Here is a 10,220-nt window from a genome sequence, read left to right on the forward strand (position 1 = left end):
AGGAAACAATTTCTTCCAAGAAAATATATTTTAAAATTTTAAATTATGTGGGGGAATGTTGGTAAATATTTGTGTTTTAATTTAAAATTTATAAATATATATTAATTATATCTATTTTATTTTATTTTATAAAATATTTATTTTAGATTTTCTTAAGATTTTTTTTAATGAATCAACTAGTTTGTTACGTTTATTTTGACAACTGTACGTTAGTTTTCAACGGTCATGTTTTGTTGTTGCATAAATGCAAATATATATATATATATATATATATATATATATATATATATATATATATATATATTCTTTTTCTAAAAAAAAGGCATAAGCACACAGTCTCGTTTCTTTCTCCCGACAAAAAATTTCTCTTTCTTTTCCTATAAAAAACTTATTTTTGATAGCAAGAGCATTGAGGTTCATAAGGTTCGGGGATCCTTTTACTACACACGATTGGAACCAACGAGTTGTCGTATCTTGAGAGATGAGCGCAATCAGAATCTCTTACCCGTGCAGTGGGACGTTTTTCCTCTAAGCATAGCGTTTATGAGCTTTAACCCAAACTATTTAATTCTTTCCCTTGATTTAATTTTTTCTTGTGCTTATTATATATTATTATGTATTATTCATGTGCTGTCAATTAAATTTATTTTACTATTGTTATTTTGTTATTTAATTAAAGGCTTTTGTATTTTTCTTCGTATTTATTTCTTTCATTTTTTATTTTATTTTTCTAACATTTTCTCATACAGTTAACATTGCATGTTAATTGCAATCTTTTTCCTCGTACAATGATGTCTCAAACCAGCTAGGAAAAATACGTATGTGTTCACATGAAATTTGAGTTATGACATTTCTTAGAGAGAAGTTGGGACGCTAATTCACCAACAGAAAAGCAAAGAGAGGAGAGATTGAAGCTGACAATGAAAGATGAAACATCTGTGACAGGCACAATTGAAGAGAGACTATATTGCAAATATGTCAATTAATTGGCTATGCATGATGATAAAAAAAATTTACTAGCAAGAAATATTTGGAACTTCTATTTGGTATTCAACTAATTTCTCACTCACTAAATCAACTCAATCATTTTGGACTAAAGTAATATCTTCTTGTGACTCTATTCTCAAACGAGGATATCAAATTTCAGTAATTAATTAAGAGATATAAATATTGAATTACTTGCGCCTATTGCCAACTAGTTGTGTCAATTGATTATGCAAAAAGGAAAAATCTTGGTTAACATCAAAATGGTCACTGTTGGTTGAGCAACACATCAAAAGACTTGTTGTGAAGGTAGAAAAGCACGTGAGAGCTTTAGATACAACGACGAACCGCTAGTAGAGCCTAACCTAACCATCGTACGTAGCCGACGGTGCCAGTGCGAGTTGGACCCGCACGATGATGATGAGTGAGTGAATTACAATTTCTTTCCGTAACAAGTGACGGCCCTAGATTGATGCCAAGGGTTATGGTTGGTTCACATGAGCAAAATGATTCATCATGAATGTGTTTTTTTTTGTCATTTGGTGCTACAATGCAAAATCATTCAATTAATATTGCAATTGCAATGCTACACAAGCGCGGTGAGGGACGGTTTTCTAGTCAATTTCCACAATTCGTATTCATTCCTCTATTATTATTATTATTATTATTATTATTATTATTATTATTATTAGTGGGCCATATTATGGATCTTAGACGGTGATAGGCTGGGTTTTGGGCTTCCCTGACTTTGGTGTTGGGACCCAGTCACGGAAATTTGATTATGATTGCATGAAGTCATAGCCTGACCCTCTGATTTCGGCTCTCCAGTTATTTTTGCGGCAACAACAACAGATGTGTTTGCTTTCGGCCGCACTGCCGTCATCATGGTTCAGTACTGTGAGATTGTTTTTATTTTGGTTACAACTTGCTAGGCCGAATTATTATAGACTAAATTAAGAAAAAAAAGTTATAGACTAATAAAATAAAAAAATTTATCCAATAATTCAATCATAACTTATTATATATAATAAATTTATTAAATTTTAAAATTATTATTTTAAAATAATTCAAATGATAATTTATTATAAATAATAATATAAAATTATTTTATATTATGAATGAATAAACATTAAAATCATAAACTAATAGTTATTTTAGTATAGTTTCTCAAAAAGTACACGGCACTCTCTGGTTAATACTTGTAATTAAGAATTTTTTAAATAAGTAACTCAAAGTGTAACTCATTAATTACGTTAGTTTAAAATTCCAAAAAAATGACTCAAGTGATTATATTAACATATGATTAAAGATCAGTATATAGCTAACTTGAAAGACTTAGATGTCATAATTAAAAGGTTATGAATTTATTAGATTTTTTTAATTTTCAAAACTAATGCGATAACCTGTTATATGTTTAATAACGTAACTTACTCAATTATTTGATCCTAAATTATTAGCATCTCAACTAATTTTTAAGTGACATATGATTAAGTCTTTTGTAAATTAAAAATTAATTATTTATAATTGTATATTTAGAATTACATCTCAAAATCTCTAATTAAATTATAATAATTCATACTAATTCACGCGCATGATTCTATGAAAACTAATTTTGTAAACATAGAAATTGACAAAAATCATAGTCACATAGTAATTTCAGATCATAAAATATTTTTTTTTCTGCTAGCTATTATGAGGCCCCACTCCATTGGATTTAGCATCCGAAGTCACAAACCCCCATCCAGTGCACTCGCATCTGCGTTTGCAATCCTCCAATCACATCATTTCTCCAATATTAACTCTATCACTTTCTTTTCTTTTCAATGCACACTACTTATTTAATTCTCTTAGTTGATTGTTAGGACATTTGGACAAGTTGACATTTGGTGGGTCGTAGTTGGGCTTTCAGTTGCGGGAAGAAGTTGTTACTTGCAGATTGGGATGTCTAAAATATTGGCAAAGGCTGAGTTCATGAAAAGTTCACTGCACGCATGAGTTAAGTCTAGGTTCACATAACCCCCCCAGTGACGAAATGTTTTAGGGGGAAAAAAAGATAAAAAGCATTTATATGTGCTGCCCCTTGGCTGCAGACATATCTGATTGTTCATTCATTCATGCATCATCGCGTGCCACTTTACCAGTCAACCTATGTATATAGCCCGTGACTATTATGATTATGATTATGATTATATATATTATTTTAGGATTTAAGATTTTACATAATTATTATTAATTTTTATAATAATTATTTTAAAAAATTAATCATAGATTTTTACTAGTCAACGGTACAATTTTTTTATACTAACAATGAATAGATTATTTTAGATTATAGGTATTGTTGATAGAAAATAATCTTATTTAAGTTTTATAAGATTATTATGGATGATAAATTATCATCTTGAATATTTATTTTAATGTAGTTGTATATTTATGATTTGAATTTGAGATTTTTAATTAATTTAAAATAATTTATATTAATTGATTTACGTGTTTAATAGTATAAAAATTATTAAATATTTTTAAGGAAAAAGGGTCAAGTTATATTGTAATAAAAATACCAAAAAAAAATTAGCAAGAGAAAAATATAAAAAGATTTCCTTCTCGATGATTAAGGTGAGAGTCAAATTACTGGGCACTAACCCACCGACAGAGATTTAAATTTCAGAATATTCGTGGATGTACATACAAGAGTCTAAAAATCACGCAGTCAGTACAGTATTACATGAAATTAAATGAAAGCTAGATAGCATTCTTTTTGGGGAGTTCATAAGGAAAGATAGCGTTAAAAACTATTAAATAGCATACGTTATTTCAAAAATGCAAATTCGTTAGGCCCATTTAAATTCGTCAGTACAGTATTACATGAAATTAAATGAAAGCTAGATAGCATTCTTTTTGGGGAGTTCATAAGGAAAGATAGCGTTAAAAACTATTAAATAGCATACGTTATTTCCAAAATGCAAATTCGTTAGGCCCATTTAACTCAATTGACTCACACAGTACGTTTCTATGACTAGTAATAATCCAATGTCAACCTTCCCACTAGTGGTCATATTTGGGAACACAAATGGATTAGCAACATGTCAATTGTTCTTATCCAGTAAGTCATTCAGTGCACTAGAACAAGTTGAAGAATAAGATGCAGTCTAACTTCCTATTTTATTGGATGTCTTAAAGGGATTGAGTCTACTTGTGAATTAAATTATCTATTTTCATCTACGAAAATGGGGACGAAAAATAAATTCCTGGAAATGTCATGTTTGATTTTCCGGGGGGTCATATGCATGATGAAAGTATAAATAATCGGATCTTTATATAAAGCTATTTATCATTTCAAAATAAATGATTTAATTACTATAAGTTTTCCGTTACACAATTGATTCGAAATAAAAAATAACGTCAACAACTAGATTACTAGAACCTAACCGACCCTCCCTCAATTAAAAAGGACCAAATTAATAAAGTCAGCAACTAGATCACTATTGCCAAATAAAACCCCCTCAACTAAAAAAAGGATTAACTAATGTCTGCAAGAAACTAATTAAGGAATAAAAGAAAAAAAATTATTACATAAAAGGATAAAAGTTACTTTATACTTATTTTTAAAGTAACTGAAAATATTTGGTCTGATTGAATAAGTTTAGTTTACTAAAATTATGAATTGTAACTTCGAATATTCAATATATTTCTTACATATTCATGTTTTATTTCTTTGTTTTTTATCTCATTTTTTTACTCTCCCTCTGTAAGACATATTATAAGATTCCATTTGAAAAAAAATATATTTGGTACTATGTTAGAGCTTCACTATTAAACTCTGACTTCAAGGCCAGAACCTCCCCATAGAACAAGAAGAGAGCTGAAGGTAATTTTCATTTTTTTTCTGCCTTATTACAATTATCTGATATTTATATTGATAGTGTAATAACATAATTTGTAATTTTGTGGTGACAAGATCCTAACAGAAATGGAAATGAAAGACTAAATGCAAACAAAATTGCTAGCTCAACATCATTCTATTAGACGAAATCCTTAAGGTATGTTTGTGTATTGGTCTTCCTCTGAGGCCTTGTTTCTGGTCGTGCTTGCACCTCATGATTGCTATCATCCCCTTTGCCTTCCAAAATCACCTTGTCCTCAAGGTGATAGGAAGAACGAAGTTGGTCCCAATCCTCCCACGAGGTGTCATCTGGTGACAATCCTTCCCACTGCACCAAAACTTTCAACTTGGAATAAAAAAAATTAGAGTTCCTTCGAGTGCTCAAAATAGCCAAGGGCGTGATGATGGGTTGATTGTCAATGGATGTAGCTGGTAAGGGCAAAGGAGGAACGTTGTTGTCGGAAGATGAATGATGGAAGGGTTTGAGCATGGAGCAATGAAACACAGGATGAATATGAGCTCCTTTAGGCAATTGAAGCTTATAAGTAGCTGAACCAATTTGGTCCAATATCTGAAATGGCCCATATAATCTTTTAGCAAGTTTCGAATAGCTCATATGCTGACTCGAAATAGTGGATTGTTGATGTGGTCGAAGTTTAACCATGACCCAATCTCCTCTTTTAAAATTAACATCCCTTCATTTGGTATCAACGAGTTGTTTCATCACTGTTTGAGCTTTTAAAAGCTTCTTCCTGAATTTTGCAAAAAACCTCTTCTTTGTTAGTCAACAATTCATCAACAACATCCACCATGGAAGTTCCATCAATGTACTAAGGAAAGTTGAAAGGCTTCTTGCTGAATGTGATTTCATATGGGGATGCTCTAGGCCCCACGTGCCATGAAGTATTGTAGGACCATTCCACCCAATTAAGGAATTTACCCCATGATGACGACTTTTTATGAACGAACGCACGAAGGTATTGTACGATGACATGATTCAATACCTCTGTTTGTTCGCCAGTCTGCGAATGATATGCAAAACTCATCCTCAAGAGAGAGCCACTCAACTGGAACAATTCCTTCAAAAAACGACTAATGAATAATGGGCCACAATCAGAAACCAAAATGTGTGGCCTTCCCTGAAGCTTCCTGATGATATCCATGAATAGAACTGCCACAGAGTGAGATGTGTGGTGGGTGGGTAACATCCCCAAATGAATGCCCTTTGAAAAATGGTCCACGACGACAAGAATGGTGGTATGACCGCAGAATGCCAGTAAGCCGGTGATGAAATCAAGTGAAAGGTCCTCCCATATTGGTATGCTGGTAGTTATATTTCGTATGTTGGTAGTCGACACAGGACGCGACAAAACATTCAACATCTTTCCTGAGGCCAGACCAATAGAAATTCTTAGTCAGGCGTGCCGGAGTCTTAGTTATGCCCATATGGCCGCCAGTGGGTGTGGAATGGTACTCTGTGAGCAATGTTTGAATAAAATGTGACCACCTGGGGTAGCCAAATGTACCCTCCTTTCAGAATTAAATCTTGCATGACAGAGTAATTTGCGTATTCCTCTGTTTTGTCGGTTATATCTTGTCGGAACTAAAGAAAAATAGGGTCCTATGAAATATGTTTATTGAGCTCCTCCAAAAATATTAAACAAGGTAACGACAAGAGTAATAGAGTGCCCACAAAAGTTTTTAGATTTCTGGATAAAGCATTCACGAGCAAATTGGTGTTACCGGAGCAATATTCAATGCAATAATCGTAACCCATGAGCCTAGTGAGATACATTTGTTGTTCTGGAGTTTGCACCACCTACGTCAATAACTCCTTGAGATTGTGATGGTCAATGAGAATGGTGAAGCGATGACCCAATAAGTGTTGACATCACTTATTCACAGTGGCCATAATTGCAAACAATTCTCTGACATAAGTGGAAGCTTGAAGTAGTTTGGGGTTGAACGGTTTGTTGAAGAAGGCGATAGGATGGCCTTTTTGAGACAAAACTGAATGCTAACACCAGAGGCATCTATTTCCAATGTGAACGGGAGTGTAAAATCCAGTAAGAGCAGAATCAGAGCTATTGTCAGGGCCTTATTTAGTTTACTGAAAGCATGTTGAGCATTAGAAGACCATTCAAATGGATCCGTCGTTGTTAGTCTGGTTAGAGGTGCCGCAATGGAAGCATAACCGTGAACGAATCTGCGATAAAATTCGACGAGACCCAAAAAATTGCGTAGGGCCCTAGTGGATTGTGGTATGGGCCATTGTTGAATGGCTTGGACTTTAGACAAGATAGGTTCAACTCCCTATGAAGAAACCACATGACCTAGATATTTGACCTGGGTTTGTGCAAAGAATCATTTCAAAAGTTTAAGAACAAATTGTCCATTGAGGAGGACCTGAAATACTTTCTCCAAATGAACCAAATGGTCGTTCAGTGTACGATTGTAAATCAATATATCGTCAAAGAATACAATGATAAAATGACAGAGATACGGTCGAAAAATATCATTCATCATCACTTGAAATGAGGAGGAAGCGTTGCACAATCCAAAGGGCATCACCTTAAATTTCATAGTGGCCATGGTGTGTGTGAAATGCAGTTTTGTAGACATCATCTTCATGCATTTGAATTTGGTGGTAGCCCTGTAGAAGGTCTAACTTAGAGAACCAACTTGCACTACCCAACTCATTGAGGATCGTTATCGCATTCAACGCGCGATAGTCAATGCAAAATCACCATGTGTTGTCATGCTTTTTGACTAAGAGTATAGGGGATGAGAAATGGATGGTACTAGGGTGGATGAACCCCTTTTGTAGCATTGAATCAACCTGAGCTTCAATCTTGTGTTTCTGGAAATGAGGATAACATTAGGGTCTAACATTGACAGGTTCTGAGTTTGGGACAAGGTATATATGATGGTTAGTGGGCCATAAGGGGGCAAGGATTGGGGTACCTGAAATAAGGAAGCGAATTTGGTGATGAGAACTTGAATTTTTGGAAGGAGTTGGGTTGAAGTAATTTGGGTTGAAGGAAGCTCTGTAGGGGTAAGTGAAATATGAAAGTAGGCACCAGCGCCCTCCTTACGGACCAAACGACGAAGCTGGGGTGGAGTAAGAAGGTGAAGTGTGGAATTAGTGTCACCCTTGAGTTCAACAATGCGTCCGTCGTGGAAGAACTTCATACACAAAACATTATAGTCAGTGAGAATTGGGCCAAGAGATTTAAGCCATTGCACGCCCAAGACCAAATTGGCACCACATAATGGAAAAACATGGAGGTCCACGACAAATGTTATATCCTGAACTGATACCGAAACTGCCTCACAGAGATGGTGGCAATAGAGGTGTTGACCATTACCCACCATGACTCTCAAGTAAGAAGTGGCCCAAGTTGAAAGGCCCAATTAGTGCGCCAATGGTTCTTGGATAAAGTTTTGGGTGGTACCTCCATCAACTAAGATGACCACCTAGTGATTGTGGATGTAGCCCAGCAAACACAGGGTCTCAGGGGCCAAATGACCCGAGAGAGGGTGAAAGCTAATATGGATTAGGGTCAGGTTATGGATATTGGGTAGGTTGGGTGATGGGCCTAAGTGAAGAGTGTCTTCTTGTGGTCCTTCATCTTCATCCGCTATTAGAAGAAAAACCCTATGGGCACATTTGTGGCCACGATGGAACTTCTCATCACAATTGAAGCATAGGTCGCGTTCTCACTGAGAAGCAAGTTCATCAGGAGACAAACACTTAAGAGGAACGGAGGGAGGTGATTTCAGAGGGGTGGGTAACAACGGGGTCGAGAATGAAGATGGTATGGTCAAAGGGGGTGGTGAAGAAATGGGGTTCACTCTACCACGCAACGCTCGTCGGTTATCGAGAAGTTTCTTCTCCTGAAGTTAGGCTAACCCAGCTGCTTGAACCAATGTTAGCAGTTGGAGGGCCTGAACTTCACGAAGGATCTTCGGGGTCAGTCCAGAGATGAAACAACTCAAGAGGAACGATGGTGGAAGATCGATTATCCTATTGGCCAAATCTTCGAACTCAGAGAGGTAATTGCTAATAGTATTGCGTTGAGTTAACTTGAACAAAGCACCAGTGGGATCCTCATACTGAAAGGGTGCGAAGCGCGTTTGAAGAGCTTAAAGGAAGACTGGCCACGAGGTGAATTGACCATTACTGGTCATCCACTGAAACTAGGCCAGAGAACGGCCATCCATGTAGAAGGAAGCAATAGTCAAATGCTCATGTTTAGGGGGTTGAATGATACTAAAAAAAATTGGTTGATCTTGAAGATCCAACCAAGTGGGTTTGTGCCGTTAAATCGCGAAACGTCCAATTTCGTGCGATGGGAGGTGGAAGTGGATGTAAGGGATGTAGTAGCTGTAGAAGAAGATGGAGAAGGGTTGTAAGATTCCGGGGTGGCCAATTTGGGAATAAACTCGGCAAGTTTAAGAGTCATGGTGTGAAGTGTTTCACTTAAGGATAATTTATGAGAAATGAGCTTAACAATGACATCCTTGAGTCTATTGAAAGACACCTAAGAACGAGTGGACTCCGCCATTGAAAAATGACAACGAGAGCACCAAATTGTTAGAGCTTCACTACTGAACATTGGCTTCGAGGGCCATAACCTCCCAATAGAACAAAAAAGGAAGAAGAGAGTTGAAGGTAATTTTCATTTTTTCTTGCCTTATTACAAGTATCTAATATTTATAATGATAGTGTAATAATATAATTTGTAATTTTGTGGTGACAAGATCCTAACAGAAATGGAAATGGAAAACTAAATGGCAGACGAAGTAAAGATAAGGTAGACAGGATTGCCAGCTCAGCATCATTATGTTAGACGAAATCCTTAAGGTATGCTGGTGTATTGGTCTTCCTCTTAGGCCTTGCTTCTGGTTTGCTTGCACCTCGTGATTGCTATCATACTACTCATGATTTGTTGTATAAGAATATATAAGAAATAAGTGTGTGTATTTTTTTCCTAATTATAAAAACAATTCATTTTTAAATATATTTCCTTTATACTCTTAATTTAAAAAGAAGTCTATTAATTAGAAACCCACTTTCATGTGGCATTGCTTCGTCAAGCATTCATCCATTGCAAAAAATTCTTCACTGATACCTCTTATAAGAGTCTCAATTTTGTTTCAATCCCAATGTACCTAATCATCCTCTTGGACCAACTACTAGTTGTCACCGTGGTAAGTTAATTCTCACTAACTAGTTATTCGAATGTGAGCCACTCCTCAGGTGAATTACTCTTTTTGCCCCTTTACCTACAGGGTATAAATAGTCATTTCTAGTTGTTATTTCCTTCTCAAAAGTACATTTTTACACATTACT

Source organism: Glycine soja, chromosome 5 (assembly GCF_004193775.1).
Source record: "Glycine soja cultivar W05 chromosome 5, ASM419377v2, whole genome shotgun sequence".
NCBI classification, from domain to species: Eukaryota; Viridiplantae; Streptophyta; class Magnoliopsida; order Fabales; family Fabaceae; genus Glycine; species Glycine soja.